This window comes from Camelus ferus, chromosome 1 (assembly GCF_009834535.1).
Source record: "Camelus ferus isolate YT-003-E chromosome 1, BCGSAC_Cfer_1.0, whole genome shotgun sequence".
Classification (NCBI taxonomy): domain Eukaryota; kingdom Metazoa; phylum Chordata; class Mammalia; order Artiodactyla; family Camelidae; genus Camelus; species Camelus ferus.
The window spans coordinates 96,850,037-96,869,989 of NC_045696.1; the positions used below are offsets into that span (position 1 = coordinate 96,850,037).

Below are 19,953 nucleotides of genomic sequence, written 5' to 3' on the forward strand. Positions count from 1 at the left end.
TTACAGTTCAGCAGGGAGACTGACATTAAAGAAACACAGTCAATTCTCATTATTTGTGGATTCTGTATTTGCAGGGAGGAACCGAAATGAGTAATTTTTTCCAGTTCTATTAAGGGCTTGTGTTCTGATTTTCAACCACCAGGTGGAGACAACACAAAGCTAATGAAGGCATTCCCTGTGTTGGCTTTAGACCGAATTTGAGCGATTCCTTAAGCTAACTCAGGGGCAAGGATTTTTTTTTTCCCCTCTTGTGAGTGAGCCACTGACCTCCTAAGGAATAAAACTACAGATCAGAGGCCACATGCAAATTTAAAAGAAACACGATTTTTCCAAGAGAACCTAGTACATTCAAACCAATGGCTTTTACAATTACAGTTGGGAAACCTGTATGTTTTAAATGAGTTTAACAAAAATAAATACAGTTTTGTGCTACCTGATGGCCAGTGAGAGGGTGAGTGAGATGAAATAGAGAAAAACAGCAGCAAAAAAAAAAAACAAAAAACAAAAAAAGAGGAAGAAAAGAAAGCAGACACAGACAGGCCTACACAGAGTGAAACAGCCGCGGTTGAAGGTTGGGCTGGAGTGTGAGCTAGAAGCATGGAGAGGGAGCCAAGTCTGATTGTCTGTCTCGGGGCCAGCACCGTTTTGCTCCTTCTTCTCCTCCCTGTGCACCAAGGGTATCCGGGTCAGCAACCCCACAGAGCTCTTTCAAAGGCTGATAAGCCCCCAGGCATCCCCCTTTCTGAACTAGGAACTGGGTCTGCTTTTATTTGCAAACTTTGAAGTTTAATTTTAAAATGAATATTTCTTTTTCCATCCAACTTGAAAGATTTTCCCATCCCAAGTAAGGAAATCACTTGCATTTTTAAGTTCCCTCTTTGTAATTTTAGAAGTGCTGTCTTTGGGGTCGAGGTATTTAACTTGCAGAAGCAGTCAGGTAGGCTTATGTCTTTTTTTTTTTTTTTTTAAGTTAGAGCTTTCTCATTTCATATTATTTGGAAGTTATAATCATTCTAGTGGCCATATAATTGTTCTGAAACTTGCTGCCAATCAAACCTATTGTCTACGTGTGTGTGTGTGTGTGTGTGTGTGTGTGTGTGTGAGAGAGAGAGAGAGAGAGAGAGAGAGAGAGAGAGAGAGAGAGAGAAAGAGAGAGAGAGAGAGTGAGTGAGCCAAAGAGGGTCACACGCATACTGTCTAATCAGAACCTTGTGAAGATGTTCTGTGATGGGAACAGAGACAAAACTTCCCTCTGGGGAACAGCAGACCCTATTTCCTGCCTCTTGAGGGATCCAAAATTTCAGTCACTATCGCTCACCACAAAGAGGGGGAAATGGTCCTGTGTCTGCAGCTTACTTCTCTTTATTTACCAGGAACTGGACACAATAAAATTAGGGGCAGAACTTCCCCACGAGGTCTCGCTGTGCAGACCGTCTGGCAGGGTTGTCACTGTAATCAGAAAGTAATGGGGGTGTTGGAACCGGTTTCACTGTTCGAGAAAAGCCCATCTCGTAGGTACCGTGAATCACCACCATTCTGAGGCTTCTGTGAAATTACATCATAGGAATATCGGTAGACTTTTGACAAAAATGTAACAGTATTCACATTTTTTTCTGTATCACTTGGGGATTTAAAAAATGGAGCAAAAAATTTAATTTTGTAATTTAATAAGTATCTACTTACTTTAAGAGCTTTTAAACAAAACCAAAATTGCCTCACCGGAGGTCAGCTGTGTGACCTGGGGCTTCTCCTTCAATGTCTCTGGTGTCTGTCTCAAAGGTGGAGCATGTGCAAAGATGATCCATGAGGGAGCTGGTAGAAATGTTAGAACCTTTATTTACATTTTTTCCACCTGGAATGTAAGAAACGATATGAAGCTTTACTAATATTTGATATATGGATCAACAGCGTACAAGTATATAATTTATAATTGTACAAAATTTGGGAGTGCATGCTCAAAAATGTTTCACTCTTAATGGCATATGCTTAAAAAAGTGTGGAGATTACAGATAAATACCTTTCCAAGATTAGGCGACTTTCAGAGTTTTTTCAAATTGCTGGTTGCAACCTGTTGTTGGGTTGTGCAACCCATTTAGGGAATTTTAAAGAAGTGAAATAAAGTATAAAATATCAGAGTGCATTGCTCTTAGTAAGAATTAAGTATTGTTCTATGAAACTTTTCAGATGAATACATGCGTGAATCCTGCATTTTGATGTAAAATGTATCTCCTATTGTGACTTGTGCTTAAAAGAAAGTTGAAAGCAACTGGACTAGAGCAGTGGTTCTCAAAGTGTCATCCTCAGACCAGCAGTGGCATCATATGAGAACTTGTTAGAAAGGCAAATTCTTCAATCCCACCCCAAATTTACTGCCTCAGAAAGTGAGTGTGAGCCCCACAATTGTAGTTTAGCAAATGCTCCAGGTGATTCTGATGAATGCTAGAGTTTAGAGCCACTGGCCTATAATATCTCTAGGATGCATCTGGTTATAAAACTTTACGACTCTGTTAGATACTCACTTAACTAAGGCAATGTTTTTCAAATTTACCTGATCCTAAGATTCACCAGGTGACTTTAAAAGTACCTCAGAGGTTCTGAGTGAGCAGGTCTGGGTAGAGGTTTGGAACCTAATTTTTAGCAAACATCTCTGCTGATTCTTGTGATCAGACAAGCTTGGGAGATAACTTGACCAAGAGATAAAGAGTCTGTAGAACGGAACTGGGGAACAGAACTATTTTACAGAGCAGAAACAGTGTGACAGAGAGACCGAGTCTAAGGCAGGGAAATAAGCAAATCAGAACACAGAAAGCTCATCCTGAGTCAGCTGAGGCTGCGATTCTCCTCTGAGTGGCTGGCTCCGCGGCCCTGCACAGCCCTTCAGTTTCAGCGCACAGCAGCCGCTCGGGAAGTGCTAACTGAATGCACCTCGCGTGTCTTGACACTTAGACCCGGGGCGGGGCTCTGGGAGGTGGTGGAGGGCAGCTCCCGGATTCAGGGAGTTTGGAGGAGGTGCTTTCCAATCCCTTCATGACTAAACCAGGCAAATTTCAAATACATTGATGGGGTGGAGACTCCACTGTTGAAAGTAACGATCAAAATTGACTTAAGTTTTTGCTGCTGCTAAAACTACATTCCCAGTTGATTGTTATTAAAAATAAAATTCCCCAGGTCATCATTGCTAACAATTTGGAGGATATTTGCTGACTTTTTGGTATACATATAAAAAGCCTTTAAACAACAAAATTATTACTGATGTTATTTTGTAATTTTTCAGTAGACAATAGATCATGGTTATTTTTCTGTCATTGCATAGCTAACCGATTCTTTTGAACACTAGCAGGTTTTAAATGTTTAATCTTTACAAAGCTTATTTGATCTCAGAACACTTTTAAAATTAGAACATATTTTGACTGAATAGCCACAAGTACTCAACGCAGACAATGTGTGCTTGGATTAAAAGAGACAGCAAAACGATGTCTCCTGAACAGCTGAATACTGTAAGAAATGATATAAATTTAATTTATTGCATTTTAAAATCTTTATAACAGGAAGAATAATAAGAGTGGGAAATTAAATCATCAGATTTTACAAGGAGCAAAGAAAGCATAATGAGATTAAGTAAAATGTTTCCATTTTATATTTTGTTATAAAATGTGACATAAAAACAAATTCTTAAAAACAGCATTTTAGGGTTATTTTATCACATAGCTTCATAGCTGCAATACTGTTAGGGGGGTAAAATTTTATATGGGATAAAATATCAGATCTGTTGCTATCTGTTGCCTCATAGCATAATATTTTTTAAAAATCCCATTTTTTATATGAGAACACTGTAACAAAAGAAAGAAGTACACAAACCATCCAAATGTTTTATGGTCTCCATATATCCTTGATTTAGATGCTCTAAAAATCCTTAATTATATCCTGTTTGGTAGCTCTCTGCTGATTTTTCTAGAACCTGATGAGTACAATCATTCATTTTTATGTTGACTCGTTCAGCCATTCTGCTCTTTTAATTTGCACAAAGCTTTTGAACTCCAAGACTATTTGTCATTGGAGACATTTTTCTCTTGGCCTTCAGTCCATGAGGAGCAAGTTTGTATATTACGTGTTTAATAATACCAGAAACATCAAATAATAACCTCAAATGTGTGTGGCGATTATGAGCTAAGACACTTGGCATGGAACAGAGCAGTAGTCATCCAAAAGCGGATACATAGTGAGGCAGACAGAGGAGTGAGCTTCCCAGGCACGGACTTACTCATGAGGTAGTTCTCCCCTGCGGTTTCCCAGCATTCTAGGGCAGGGAGCAACCTTAGTACTGGCTGCAGCTTTATGGTTTAGGACACGATTGTTATGTTTAGCAAGGGAATAAATAAATGCTAATAAGATGCTATAGATTTAGGGAGAGGGTTTGGCTCAGTGATAGAGTGTGTGCCTAGCATGTACGAGATCCTTGTTCAGTCGCCAACACCTCCATTAAAATGAATGAATAAACAAACAAACCAACCAACCTAATTACCATCCCTCCTACCAAAAAAAAAAAAAAAAGATGCTATAGATTTAACTGTTGGATCAATTAATTTTTCTAATACCAGAATCAAACTTTTTTTTTTAACTTTTTTTCTTTTTTAAACATAGCTTTATTGAGGTATAACTGACAGACAGTAAGATACACTTATTTAAAGTGTATAATTTGGTAAGCGTTGACATGTCTCCACAACTGTACATACAGATGATGAACATTTCCATCATATCTAAAAGTTAACCTGGACCTCTTTGTAATCCATCTCTCCTATGCCTCTTACAGCCTGTCCATACACTACTACTAATTTACTTTCTAACACTATAGATTAGTTTACCCATTGTAATACTTGATATAATGGAAACATTTAGTATGTATTCTTGTCTCATCTGACTTATTTAGTTGGGAATTGTTATTTGAGATGCATCCCTGCTATAGCAATGCCAACAGTTCATTCTTTTTATCGTTGAGTAATATTCCATTGCATAGACACGCGATGGTGTGAAGAGCAGTGTGCCTCTCTTCAGTTTTGTTGGCGTAAATTGAGCCAGGAAGAGATGATACTAGATAAATGGGGGTGATTAAAATCGTTTAGTCCTGTGTAATGCCTACTTATAGGATTTTGACAGAATCAAACTCTTGAATCTGTATTATTCAGCCCAGGACTTAGGCCCAAGGGAAGATATTCCTCTGCTGAGATGTCTGCCATTCATTCAGTTAATGCTGAGGGTGGGGATGGGAGGACACACCCTTCTGTCACTTTCATCAAGGCTTTATAACTTTCTTTTCTAGTCTGCAGAAGCAATTGTCTATCAATTATTTTATATAACTCTTAGAAATACACTGTGAAACAAGTATTATTGCCATTTGACAGATGAAGAAACTGAGGCTCAGAGTGGTAAAGTGACTTGTGCAAGCAAGGTCCCTAAAAATCAAATCTGTGTGTGTTTGGTGTCAAAGCTAGTGCTTTATCAGCCATGTAAGGATTCCCAATGCTTCAGTCATTTCCCCACCATCAACACTTGTGCCACATGTACTGCTGCTTTATTTCTTGATTAAGATAGATTCTTAAATCAACTTATTTTTTGTTTGTGTTTTACATCAGCATTTCATAAAAAAAAAATTTATAATGGTGATCTTCAAAGTGGGGAATGAAGACTTTACAAAAGGAACCAGGCAAGGATAGTTTTAAGGCAATTGATTTTCAGATCAGTTTCCACTGGTCCTCTTTCTGGCAGCTCTGCCTGAGCATGTGCTCCTTCCTCCCCCCCACCCCCCCATCCTGTTCTTACTGTGTGGCCTCACCCCGGAGGATAAAAATCTCAGGTCCAAACAGACAGTTTGAAAGATCAGCTTAGGTGCTGACTGGGTAACAAGTCCTTTTGCAAAGCAGGAGTTTCTCAATTTTTGATTTTGTCAGATTGAAGAAAGGCCCTATTGATCAGTAAGATAATATACGAGGAAAGATCACTCTGTGGATTTGGGGATAGAACTCAAATGAATCCAAAGATTGATGTTGCTCTAATGTAGCTCCCATTCTCAACCATTTACATCAACAAGGTTTTTCAGAGCTGACATCTATAAAAATGAAAAATAGAAATGGAGTTGAAGCTAAATCTGTCTCATTCAACTGGTAAGTAATTTTCATCCATGAATGCATCAGTTAACTTAAAAAATTATCGGCTATATTCATCTTATTAAGATGTGTGTTTTCAGTGCAGCTTTTCTTTCTTTTTTTTTTTAAACATTTTTTATTGAGTTATAATCATTTTACAATGTTGTGTCAAATTCCAGTGAAGAGCACAATTTTTTAGTTATACATGAACATGTATATGTTCATTTTCAAGTTTTTTTTCTCTGTGAGCTACCATAAGATCTTATATATATTTCCCTGTGCTATACATTATAATCTTGTTTATCTATTCTACATTTTGAAATCCCAATCTGTCCCTTCCCACCCCTCGCCCCCACAGCTTTTCTTTTTAAGTTTGAAATTCATCATGATTTTAAATACATTAAAGTTTTTTGTTTAATGTATACTGATATAATGATATAATTATAAATTAATTGAGAAAAAAATTTAACACCTAGAACTTTATGGTCATGGGTAATGAAAATTGCCTGAGTCTATTCAGGCTGCTATATCAAAATACCTTAGACTAGAAGGCTTACAAACAGCAGGATTTTGTTTCCCACAGTTCTGGAGGCTGGGAAGTCCAAGATCAATGTGCTGGCAGATTTGGAGTCTGGGGAAGACCCACTTCTTGGTTCCTATATGGCCATCTTCTTGCTGTGTCCTTAGCTGGTGGAAGGGGTGAGGTATCCCTCTGAAGTCTCTTTTATAAGAACATGAGGCTCCACTCTCATGACCTAATCATTTTCCAAAGGCTTCCCCCTGTAATACCATCACACTGGAAGTTAGGATTTCAACATATGAATTTTGAGGTGATAAAAATATTCAGTCTATAGCAAATATGAATTTGTATTCTTAAAAGCATATTTTTATTGCAGTAGGTAGATAAAAACCTTCAGGCTTAAGAATATATTACGTGGGGTCAGGGTTTCTTAACCACAATACATTATGGGACAGTTAATTCTCTGTTATTGTTTGGGGGAGAGCTTTCCTGTGTTCTTCAGAATAATTAGGAGCCTTGCTGACCTCTATCAACCATATACCAGTAGCACACCCACCCCCCCCCCCAAGTTATGACAATGCAAAATGTGTCTAGATATTGCCAAAAGTCCCTTGAGGGGCAAAAATCACCTGCAGTTGAGAACCACAGCATTAGGTTATAATTTTGTGGGGGGAGCTAAATAGAAAATGGAAATTCAAGGAGAAAAGGAATCTTATGCAATTTCTGCTTGTTAAAGAAGAGCCTGTTCATTTTGAGTCAATAATGTATATATATTTAGTCGCTAAGGGATTTAGATTTTACTGCTCTGTAACCATGCAAATGGAAAACCAGTTTTCTCTGCTTTTATGGGGTTGAATTAAGTCCCCACATAAAGATATATTGAAATTCTAGTTCCCATCACCCCCAAATATGACATTATTTGGAAATAGAGTCATTATAGAGATAATCAAGTTAAAATGGAGTTATTAGAGCAGATCCTAATCCAGTCTGACTTATGTCCTTATAAAAAGGGGGAATTTGGACACACACAGAGATGCACAAAAGGAAGACGATGCGAAGGTGGCCACATGATGATGAAGGCAGCTGCAAACCAGGGAACGTCAAGGATAGCTGGTCACCACAGGAAGCTAGGAAGAGGCAAGAAGGCTTCTATCCAGAGTCCCAGAGGGAGCATGGCCCTGCCAACACCTTGATTTTGGACTTCTAGTCCCCCAAACTATAAGGTAATAACATTTTTTTAAAGTCACCCAGCTCATGGTCCTTTGTTATGGCAGTCCTTGTAAACTAGCATACTTGCCATAAAAATAAAACTGTAAAAACAAGACAATGCTCTTAAATGTTATTAAATTTTAGCTAGATGCTTAGGAGCCTACAACAGGTCTGAGCCTCCCCATCTCTTTATTAAAAGGAAGAATAGCCAGTGTTACACCCATGTTCATAGAAGAATTTTTTGCAATAGACAAAAGGCAAAAGCAACCCATGTCCATTGGTAAAATAAAATGTGCTGTAAATATGCACAATGGAATATTATTCATACTTTAAGAGGAAGGAAATTCGGACACATGCTACAGCAGGGATAGACCTTGAGGTTAGTGAGGTTAGTGAAGCTGGTTGCAAAAAGACAAGAAAGTACTGTATATGATTCCAATTATATGAGGTACTTAGAGTAGTCAGATTCATAGAGACAGAGAGTAAGATGGTGGTTGCCAGGGGCTGGGGGAAAGGGAAAGTGTGGTGTTATTGTTTAATGTGTATGGAGTTTAAGTTTTTCAGTATCAAAAGAGTTCTTTGGATGGTTGGTGGTGATGGAAACACAACAATGTGAATGTACTTAATGCCACTTAACCATACACTTTTTAAAAAACAGTTAAAATGGTAAATTTTATGATGAGTATTTTACTACAATTAAAAAGAAAAAAAGAATAGTTAAGAGAGCTGTAAAAGGCACAATAACACAAAATCAAGGTGACCTAATCACACAAATTAGACATGAATTGAAATTTGAGTAACTTTCTATGTGAGTCAATATAATTCTTTGCTGGATAAATGTCTACACAGGCTCATCTCTCAGGGTGGGAGACTCTATTCCTTCATCATTTTAACTTCCCTTAAAAGGATTTCAGACATAAAGAGCCAGAGCCAGGGGTTGAATGTGGGCCCTTTGACTCAGTCCAGAACACTTTCCTTGTTACACAAAGGACGCTTATTTTGAAATAATAATACCCATTCCTTAGGTATTGGACCAGGGGACAAACTGGGAGCCCAGTAGCCCTCTATTAGGTTGGTGGTTTGCAGGGAAGCATTCTGGGGCAAAAGACAGAGAAAAAAGAAACTCTTGGATGGTTGAGTTTCCAGGGGGAGGTCAGGGAACTTTGAAGAAAAAAGTGAAGTGCTGATGAGAGAGACAGTGAACAGAAAAAATAAATATGGTTTCCTTACAATGCAATTGAGGAGAAGTGAAGATCCACACTGGAAAATTGCATAATGTGGGCTTCTTGGAAAACTGGTTATTTGATAATTGTCTATTTTATTCCTGTTTTGTTTGATCATTCTGGGGGACTGTGGCATGGGTATTTATTTAGTGACAGCTAGAGACAGAAGCTTAGAGGCATTTGATCTAGAGTTAGAAGCAAGAGAGGCTGGGGACAACTTGGCTAAGTGTGAGTGGGAAGAGTAAAATATTAGAATATTTTCAGATCAAATATTATTTGCAACACTCTTTACGCCTGGATTGGAAGACACATTTTAAATGTGGGTTTAAAATTAGTTTGGAAATTGTCTTTAAGCAGGGATTGTGTAAGTTATTTGAAAAATTGGGCCTCATTAAAAATACATTAAGGAACAATCAGATACTGTGTGTTGGCTAATGTGATGCAGTATGAGGCCCGGAGCGCCACGTAGGAAGTTTCTAGCCAATAATGCAAACTTGACTCTAAGTAGGCCTCCAGAGGTGCACTCCTATTTACAGGAAATGGGGGAGGGGGGAGAAAAGAAAAAGTCAAATGATAACATTTGGGCTGAGATTTGCTTTAAAATACTTCAGTAAGGGAAGAAAAAAAAAAAAAAAAAGTAAAAGGAATGTGCATTAGTTTCCTGTGGCTGCCATAACAAATTACCATAAACTTGATGGCTTAAAATAACAGAGATGTAGTCTTCAGTTTTGGAGGCTGAAAATCCAAAATCAAGGTGTTGGGAAAAGCAGTATTCCCTCCAGAGGCTCCACAGGAGAAGGCATCCCTTGCCCCTTCCAGCTTCCGTCGACTCCAGGTTTTCCTGGGCTTGTGGCTGTTGCACTCCAATCTCTGCCCCCTTGGTTATATTGTCTCCCCACTTCTGTGTCAAAACTGCCTGTATCTTTGTCCTGTAAGGATACATGCAATTGCATTTAGAATCCACCTGGGTAATTCGGGATAAGCACCTCCTCTCAATATTCTTGATCACATCTTTTGCCATACGCGGTAATATTCACTCTTTCACCAGATAAGGCAGTATCAGCCACAGGTTCCAGGGATTAGAATGTGGGCATATCTTCTGGAGGGCCACCATTCAGCACACTATAGAATGGAAGGCAAAATCTTGATAATTATCAAGTTTTATTTACTTATGTGTCAAACTTTATTGAGGAATAACTGACAAATATAATTATATATATTCAACATTTAGAACATGATGATTTGATATACCTCTACATTATGGAATGTTTTCCAAGAGCAAGATAATTAACATATCTATCACCTTACATAGTTAACTCTTTTTTCATTTTGGTGATGAGAATGCTTAAGTTCTACTCTCATCAATTTTCAGTTTTCAAGTATTATTAACTATAGTCACCATGCTGCACAGTAGAGTCTCAGAACTTATTCATCTTGACAATTGAGACATCTGAGTTATGGGCCTATACTAAGGTTTCAGTTTTGGGTAAGTTAGTAAATTTTCAAAATTTAGAAAAAAAATTGGACTTCTACCAATGGCAACGATGGAGTAACTGAGACCAGATTATGCAACAATTGTTTCCAAACATTGGACAAAATGTTGCAGAACTGTGATCCCTGACAGAAGGGAAATGAATGAGATGAGCCCTATGGTTACCCTAGATTTTTGCATGGAGGTAATTTCTAGACCATTGTACACGGAGGGAAAACTCAAATAAGACACTGCAGTGTCACTGAATTGAGAAGACTGAGATGGGAGGTTGGGAAAGTTGAGGTGGTTGGAACTTACAGGGCAGAGTGTTGCAGAGGAAGGAGCTGAATGGAGATATAGCTCCAGAAAATTGCATAGAGGTCCCAGGGAGTATTTTGCTCAATACTAAATTGTACACGTGTAGGGCAAAATTATATGAAACTAGGCAAAGAACTACCAGGGAGCTGAAAGATGAACATCCCAGAGCCTATCTGGAATTCCAATTAGCCAGAGTATAAAATCTTCCTTGGACACCCAGGCCTTCTGCAGAGACCACAGAGGAGTCACGCCTTAGAAGTGGGGGCTGAACTAGCTCTGAGTAAAGGCTCCTTTAAGCCTGCCCTTTAAAAAACTGAAACATTAACCTCGGCCAGATTAAGCTTATCTTCAATTTGCTTAACTGGCTGTCAGAACAGTCTGACACTCTTCTAAGAACGTTAACAAAATTTAGTAATCAAGAATATAAAATTCATAATGTCTAGCATCCGGTCAAATATTACTAGACATGTGAAAAAGCAGGACAATATGAGCCTTAGAGAGGAAAAAAAAATAAATAAATAGAAACAAACCCAGAAGTGACAGACAATGGAATTAGCAGGCAAGCACTTTAAAGAAGCTATTACAAATATGTATAAGGACTTGAGAGAACATTAATATAATGAAGAGAGAAATAGAAAATATAAAGAGTTTTTGTTGTTGTTGTTTTTGTTGTTTTAAATAAGGACATCTACAAAAAACCTCACAGCTAACAGTATACTTAATGGTGAAAGACTGACTCCTTCCCCCTGAGATCAGAAACAAGACAAAGCTATCCTCTTCTAGTCAACATTTTACTAGATGTACTGGTCAATGCAATAAATAAAATAATATTAATTCATTAATTAAAGGCAGTCAGATTGTAAAGGAAGAAGGAAAACTGTCTACATATTTGCAGAGGACATAGTCCGATATATAGAAAATACTGAGAAACCCAGCCCCCTCAAACACAAACACACACATGCACACGCACACACACACACACACACACACAACTGCTAAAACTAATAAATGAGCTCAGCAATATTACAGGGTAGAAAGTCATTAAACAAAAAGTAATTGTATTTTATAGTAGAGGGCAATCTGAAAATAATCTTTAAAAAATGCCATTCACAAAAGCCTCAGAAAGAATAAAATAATTAGGAATAAACTCATCAAGAGAAGCACAAGAACTAAACACTGAGAATTACAAAATGTTGATAAGAAAAAGATTTAAATAAATGGAGAGGAATTCCATGTTTATGGATTAGAAGATTCAATAATATTAAGATGGCATTTCTCCCCATACTTATCTACAGGTTTGGTATCCGTATCAAAATCTCATCAGAATCTTTTTTTGGTAGTAATTGACCAACTGATTCTGAATTTTAAATGGAAATGCGAAGAACTCTGAATAGCCAAATCAACTTTGAAAAAAAACAAACAAATTTGAGGATTTAAACTATCCTATTTTAAAACTTGTTATAAAGCTACAAAAATATAAAGCTATAGAAATCAAGAGAGTATTTAGTATTTGCACAAAGATAGACATATAGGACAATGGAACAGAACTCATAGAATTTTGGGTTACATTTACATTTTAAGGGTTTTACATCTATAGTCAACCAATTTTTGACCAATACACCAAGATTCAATAGGGAAAGGATAATATTTTCAATTGTAATCTATATGCAAAATGGGTGAATTCATACTCTTACTTCATACTGTATACAAAATGGATCACAGACCTAAATGTAAAAGTTAAAATATATAAAATTTCTAGGAGAGAACAAAAAAGAAAATCTTCACAATGTTGAGGTAGGCAAAGATTTCTTCTTAGATTAAACTGAAAGAACATGAACCATAAAAGAAAATTTTGATAAATTGTACTTTATCAAATTAAAATGTTCTGCCCAAAATGAAAAGACAAGTCATAGGCTGAGAGAAAATATTTGCAATACTTATATCTAATAACAGATTGTATACAGAATATACAAAGACATCTCAATTTAAATAATAAGAAATCAAACAAGCTGATAAAATTGGGCAAAGAATTTGCAGATACTTCACAAAAGAAGATATATTAATGGTCAATAAACACATGAAAAGATGCTCAGCATCATTAGTTGTAAGGGAAATGCAAATTAAAATCACAATGAGATACCAGGACATACTTCTTTGAAGTCCAAAATTAAAGAGTGACAACACTGAGTCCTGGCAAGGAGGTGGGGCAACTGGAACTCTCAGTGGATAAGTAAAACATACGAACACTTTGAAAAACATTTTGGCAGTTTTAAAAATCGAGTGAACTCTACATTTATCATATGAATCATTCCTAGGTATTTATCCAAGAGAAGTGAAAACAGTATATCCATACAAAGACTTGTACACAAATGTTCATGCAGCTTTATTCATAACAGCTTCAAATAGGAAGCAGCCCAATTATTCATAAACACCGAATGGATACAGTGTGGTGCACCTCTATAGCGGAAAACCACTCAGCAATACAAAGATGTGAATTACTGATAGAGCAGCATGTATGAATCTCCAAAATCATTGACTGAGCAAAAGAAGCCAGGTTCAAAAGATTAATTCTGCGTGATTCTATTTATGTGAAATTCAAAATAAGGGAAATCTGAAATGTCAAAAAAGCCCAAAACAAAACAAAACAAAACCCCCAAAGTTCCAAAAAACATAAAACAGCCTAGGGCAGGGGATGGGTAGGACTCAACTGTAAGGGAGCAAGAGGGAATTTTTATGGTATTAGAACTGCTCTTCACCTCGACTGTGGTTGTGGTTACATGACTGTGTGCCCTTGTCAAAACTCATCAAAATGTTCATTTGAAATGGTGTATTTTATTGCATGAATTGTATCTCAGTATAGTTGATTAAAAGGCATTAAAGTCAGAAGATATATTAAAAGTTTCTCTGCTTTGAGTAGTCTCTTGGGAGCACCTAGATTCTAGCCATTTTTGTTTTTTCATCCACTCGGCTTCTCTGGAAGCAGGTAGTTGTGTAGCTAAGTGGGATAAAGGGTAAGGGGTTCAAATAAAAGAAATACAGCCTTTTGATATCTTATCCTTAGAATATGAATATGTTTGGAGCTTAAAGGGAATCTGGGTTTTGAAGCTAGGTAACTGAATGTCTGTTCTAATCACATATCAAATAGCTATAGTTAATGATACTGTATTGCATATTTGAAAGTTACTAAGAGAGATCTTAAAAGTTCTCATCACAAGAATAAAAATTTTGTAACTATGTATGGTGATGGGTGTTAACTAGACTTATTATGGTGGTCGTTTTTTTTTTTTTTTTTGAAGGGGGAGGTAATTAGGTTTATTCATTTATTTGTTTTTAGAGGAGGTACTGGGGATTGAACCCAGGACTCTGTGTATGCGAAGCATGTGCTCTACCACTGAGCTATACCCTCCACCTATGATGGTCATTTTGAAATATATGAAAATATTGAATCACTGAAATATAATGTCATATATCAGTTACAGCTCAATTAAAAATAAATTAATAAAAATAATAAGTAAAAAGGTATTTTATGAAGTTTGACTCCCACCATGAATAAATGAAGGTGATCATTTACCATATCTCTGCTAGGGTTGAAAATTACTACCTATAAAATTCTTTGCTAATTTCATAGGTTAAAATTTATCTTGTTGTTTAATTCTGCATGATTATGTGTAGCATAAATATGTACAAACCAAACAAGAAGAAATCAGAGCAAATGGCAATCTTCTCCGATCATCAGCCTGTAATAAGTTGCAAGCAAGTATTTCAACAGACTTTTTAGAAGGTGACATAGGGAAAATTTCTCAGATGTAATGTGGAGTGGCACAAATGTACACTCACTTAGTTGTAAAACAAAAACAAAAACCAAAAACTCTGCTTTGGCCCTTTTTAAGCCTTAATTCTCTACTTTTCTTTTAATAGTGAAATGACTTTACACCCATGGCTCAGATACCCTCTTTTCTTACCCACGTGATGTGAAGGCAAAGGACTCAAGGAATGTTGGTCAATGCCCTTCTTATTCTGAAGAAATTCTCATGCAAATGGACAGAGATACATGGAGAATTAATTTTGGTTATAGGAAAAACTCGAGTGCTATCTAATTGTCCATTAATAGGAGAATGCCATGGTATGGCTTATTATACAATACTGTGCAATTATTTAAAAGAATAAAGATGATCTCTGCTGTTATGGAAGGATGTCCATGATTACCGCAGAGTTGTAGAAAGAAAGTTGAAGAAGAGTATGCTTAGTATGATCCCATTTATGATTAAGAAAACCCCACCTCTTCAGCAAATGGTGTTGGGAAAACTGGACAGCAGCATGTAAAACAATGAAGCTAGAACACTCCCTTACACCATATACAAAAATCAACTCAAAATGGATCAAAGACTTAAACATAAGACAAGATACAATAAACCTCCTAGAGGAAAACATAGGCAAAACGTTATCTGACATCATTTCAAAAATTTTCTCCTAGTAGAAATAAAAGCAAGAATAAACAAATGGGACCTAATGAAACTTACAAGCTTCTGCACAGCAAAGGAAACCATAAGTAAAACAAGAAGACAACCTACGGAATGGGAGAAACTTTTTGCAAATGAAACCGACAAAGGCTTGATCTCCAGAATATAAAAGCAGCTCATACGACTCAATAAGAAAAAAACAAACAACCCAATCCAAAAATGGGCAGAAGACCTAAACAAGCAGTTCTCCAAGGAAGACATACAAATGATCAAAAGGCACATGAAAAAATGCTCAATATCATTAATTATCAGAGAAATGCAAATCAAAACTACAATGAGGTTATCACCTCACAGCAGTCAGAATGGCCGTCATTCAAAAATCCACAAATGACAAATGCTGGGGAGGCTGTGGAGAAAGGGGAACCCTCCTACACTGCTGGTGGGAATGCAGTTTGGTGCAGCCACTATGGAAAACGGTATGGAGATTCCTCAAAAGACTAGGAATAGACTTACTGTATGACCCAGGAATCCCACTCCTGGGCTTGTATCCAGAAGGAACCCTACTTCAGGATGACACCTGCACCCCAATGTTCATAGCAGCACTATTTACAATAGCCAAGACATGGAAACAGCTTAAATGTGCATCAACAGGTGACTGGATAAAGAAGAGGTGGTATATTTATACAATGGAATACTACTCAGCCATAAAAACCGACAACATAATGCCATTTGCAGCAACATGGAAGCTCCTGGAGAATGTCATTCAAAATGAAGTAAGCCAGAAAGAGAAAGAAAAATACCATATGAGATCGCTCATATGTGGAATTTAAAAAACAAACAAACAAACAAAAACAAAGCGTAAATACAGGACAGAAACAGACTCATAGACAGAGAATACAGACTTGTGGTTGCCAGTGGGGGGGAGGGTGGGAAGGGATAGACCGGGATTTCAAAATTGTAGAATAGATAAACAAGATTATACTGTATAGCACAGGGAAATATACATAAAACGTTATGGTAGCTCACAGAGAAAAAAATGTGACAATGAGTGTGTATATGTCCATGTATGACTGAAAAATTGTGCTGAACACTGGAATTTGACACAACATTGTAAAATGATTATAAGTCAATAAAAAATGTTAAAAAAAAAGGAAACCCCACAAAATGTGTATATGTGTGTGTATCTTAACTACATGCAGAGAAAACTATCAGAAGAAATTAACTCTGTAGATTAGGGTTGAGGATGAATATGGAGGGGAGGTTTTGATTTTTTTTTTTTAAGATAAGCTTCTTCATTGAAATTTTTTAATGAGAATATACTACTTAAGAAAACACATATTTCAGACAAATTAACGATACTCAGCACCCCTCCCCTGCAATGAGGCTGCAGAAATCAGCTATCAGTAAGCTGATTGCAGTCTTGTTGGCATTCTATGATGGAGACTTACCTTTCTTCATTCCAAGGAGGATACATTGTCATATATTGTTCTCATTTTGCTCATCCCACGTGGCCATCGTTTGAATCACAGAGCTACCTCAATGAAATAAAACAGATGAAATCAATGAATAGGAATAATTTGTGTACAGCTTCAACGTAATTTGTTCTAGAAAGGGAATTCTTTCTTCCTGTGACCTCTAACCCTTTTGAGTATCATGGGGAGAAAAACATGCGGTATGGTTTTTTTCCCATAGCCTGGAATCTAGTTCTACTAACCAGTTCTGAGATCTTGAGCAGATTGTAAGGCCCTTGGATTCTCTAAACCTGTCTTCCTGTCAAATGTGAAAAACATTTGCTTTCCTAAGTCTTACTAGGATAATTGTGAGGATCTAGTGAGATAAAAGGGGGGAAAAGATTTTGGAGAATGTGGTTTAACTTATCTTGGTGACCTGTATTATTGTAGGTGCTATTCCCAGGGCCTGAAAATCACCCAATCTTTTCCTAGAGCTTTTGGTCAAAAAGTGATGAGGAAAGAGAGCATGGCCTCAGCCAGATGTCTAGACAGAGGCAGAAAGGATACCAGGAGCAAGCATTTACTGCGTGCTCGCTAGGGTCCAGGTCCCAGTGAAGTAATGTACATATTCCATCTTGTTTAATCTTCCCAACAAGCCTATGACTTGGTTATCCCAGGCTACATTAACAGATCAGAAAACCGAGGAATAAAGAATGTGAATCCCCATCCATCCATCCATCCATCAGGAGTACAACTGTGAATAAAAAAGTAGAAGTCCCTGCTCTCACAAAACTTACCTTTGAGGGCAACCTGGTTTGAAGGTCCCCAGCTATCAAAGGCAAAGGAGGGTTTCTCATTCAATTTTATACCACTCAGCTTCTGGCTCTAAGCAGTGGCACCCTGCTGGCCCACATTTCCTAGACTGTTCACTTGAAGTCTCACATGTTGGTCCCAGAAGTCTGATGCCTTTTCTCCTCCTCGCCAGGAGAAATCCCCACCCTGTGCTGACATTCTTCAATATCCAGGAGTATAAGCTTGTATAAACCAGTTTTTTTCTCCTGAGGTGTGATTACCTGAGCAGAGGAATCCTCCAGGAAAACTGCATTCCCAGATGAGTCAGCTGTCATCACGGCCATTACCTAATGCTGAACTGGATGGGTTTAGGAAGCTGAAAGGCAGTAAAAAAGCCAAGACTCACAGGTTTGGAACTCAAAGTCGCTGGAAGCAACGGGTTGGTCATGTTTCCACAGCTGGTGCCAAGTCTTCACTTGTTCATTCTCTCTGGAGAACAGGACAGGGTAGGCTTCATGAGTCCCATTTAAAAAGAGGCTGATATTCCTGGGAAGAGGCTCCTTCTCAATTTTTCCCAATGAGAATTTAATACGGACAGTCAACTGGGTGCAGGGTCAGGTGGGGAGGGGGAAAGGAAAGGTAGAGAGTTCCCCTGGAGAAAGGTGGATAGGAGGAGTGGTTACTAGGAGGAGCAAACAGACCAACATTCTTAAGCTCATGTCTCAACTCCGAAGCCTCTTCTTGTTTCCAGGGCAAGACCATACAACTGATAAAGAAACTGATCCTCACCAAGAGTTGTGACATGTTTAATAAAGGCAATAAATAGAACACATGGTTACCAGAGTTGCTGATCTTTATTGCCTTGCTTAGAAGTGATGCTGCCTAAGCTAAATGTTACCGATCCCGTGCTGTTTCTTAGGAAACTTCCTGGCTTGTTGTCAGTTTGTAAGGAGAGTATTTCCAGTCTCCATTTGGCAGAGAGTCTGCACACAATAACCCACTGCTCATTTGTGTAACTCTTCGCTCCCTGGGTCCACAGGGCACCCTGACCTGCTTTTTCTGGCTGCTGATGCTGCTTCTGAACCAGGCCCTCCTCTGCACAGATATGGGCTTCTGACCCGCATTCCCTCAAGGTACTCTTGACTCAGAATTCTCTCTCAGACTCAGCAGTAAACAGACAAGCCTTCAGGTTGCTGTTTCCCACCCTCAGATTTTTGGGGGGTTGTTTCCTGGCTTCTCCCTATCAACACCTGATGTACACCATCCTAAATCAACTCACTTTAGTCTCTCTTTCTTCTCAGAATAAAGTATCAGAGTAGGTCTTCCTCTATCACTGCTTATTTATTTATTTATTTATTTATTTATTTATTTATTTATTTATCTATCTGGGGGTGGGGAGGTAAATAAGTCTATTTATTTATTTATAATAGAGGTACTGGGGACTGAACCCAGGACCTTGTGCACACTAGGCATGCACTCTACCTCTTGAACTATACCCTCTTCCCTTATTTTTCTTCCTTTATACTCATTATTTTGAAAACTGAGAAATAAAAGGAAAGAATTAAGTCCCTGTCTTTCTAATATGAACCTCAAGGTAACTGAACAGTTGATAAGGGCAAATTTCTCTTTAGAGAAGTATTTTGCTAATGAGTGAGAAGGAATGATAGATTTAATAGGCTAATGGGTCTAGGCAATGCTTATCGATGCTGCCAAAAATCACAAAATAGAGACAGCCAGACCTTATGTGATGGAAGTATACACCATCACTTATGAATTAATCTTGAAAAAATATGAACGTGAATCTGATTGAGATTTTAGATCTAACTAATTTGCAGGAAACACAGGGGATAGATGGTTCTACAAGAATGCCATCAGGAAAACTCAGACTTGGGAAAGGCTACTGGACAAACAACTCTGATTTTTAAGGGATTTCTAGGGAAAAACAGAGTGAGGAGCCTATAGATTAAAAGACCTAAGAGGCATGCCAACCAACTGCAATGTATGGACTTTATTTTGATTTGAATTCAAACAAATGCACTATGAAAAAAATTTAAGACGAGCAGAAAAATGTAGACACTGACTCGATTTTTAATGATATTAAGGAATTATTGTTAACATTAAACTAAGATAATAGTATTACAGTTTTTATAAAATCCTTGTATTTTAGAGATCTGTGCTTATAGTTTAGAGACATATTAAATGTTATGATATCTTGAATTGCTTTCATTATAACCCAGAGGGTCATGGGGGGAAATGGATGCAAGTGTAAATAATACAAGATTGGCCGTGACAATAGACGATTGTTTAAGCTGGGTGAGAGGTACATGGAAACTGATTATTCTGTTTACTTTTATACATAATTGAAAATT

At 37.5% G+C, this 19,953-nt stretch overlaps 1 long non-coding RNA gene across 1 annotated transcript; it reads right to left on the reverse strand.

Moving 5' to 3' along the window:
* Positions 1 to 1,730: 1,730 nt before the first annotated feature.
* LOC116665769 lies at positions 1,731 to 18,395 on the reverse strand. The gene is made up of 5 exons (XR_004322436.1): positions 17,991 to 18,395; positions 16,790 to 16,872; positions 10,057 to 10,214; positions 6,679 to 6,920; positions 1,731 to 1,852 (listed from the first exon to the last, which is right to left on the reverse strand). It is a non-coding gene; the product is annotated as an uncharacterized LOC116665769 (long non-coding RNA).
* Positions 18,396 to 19,953: the final 1,558 nt, after the last annotated feature.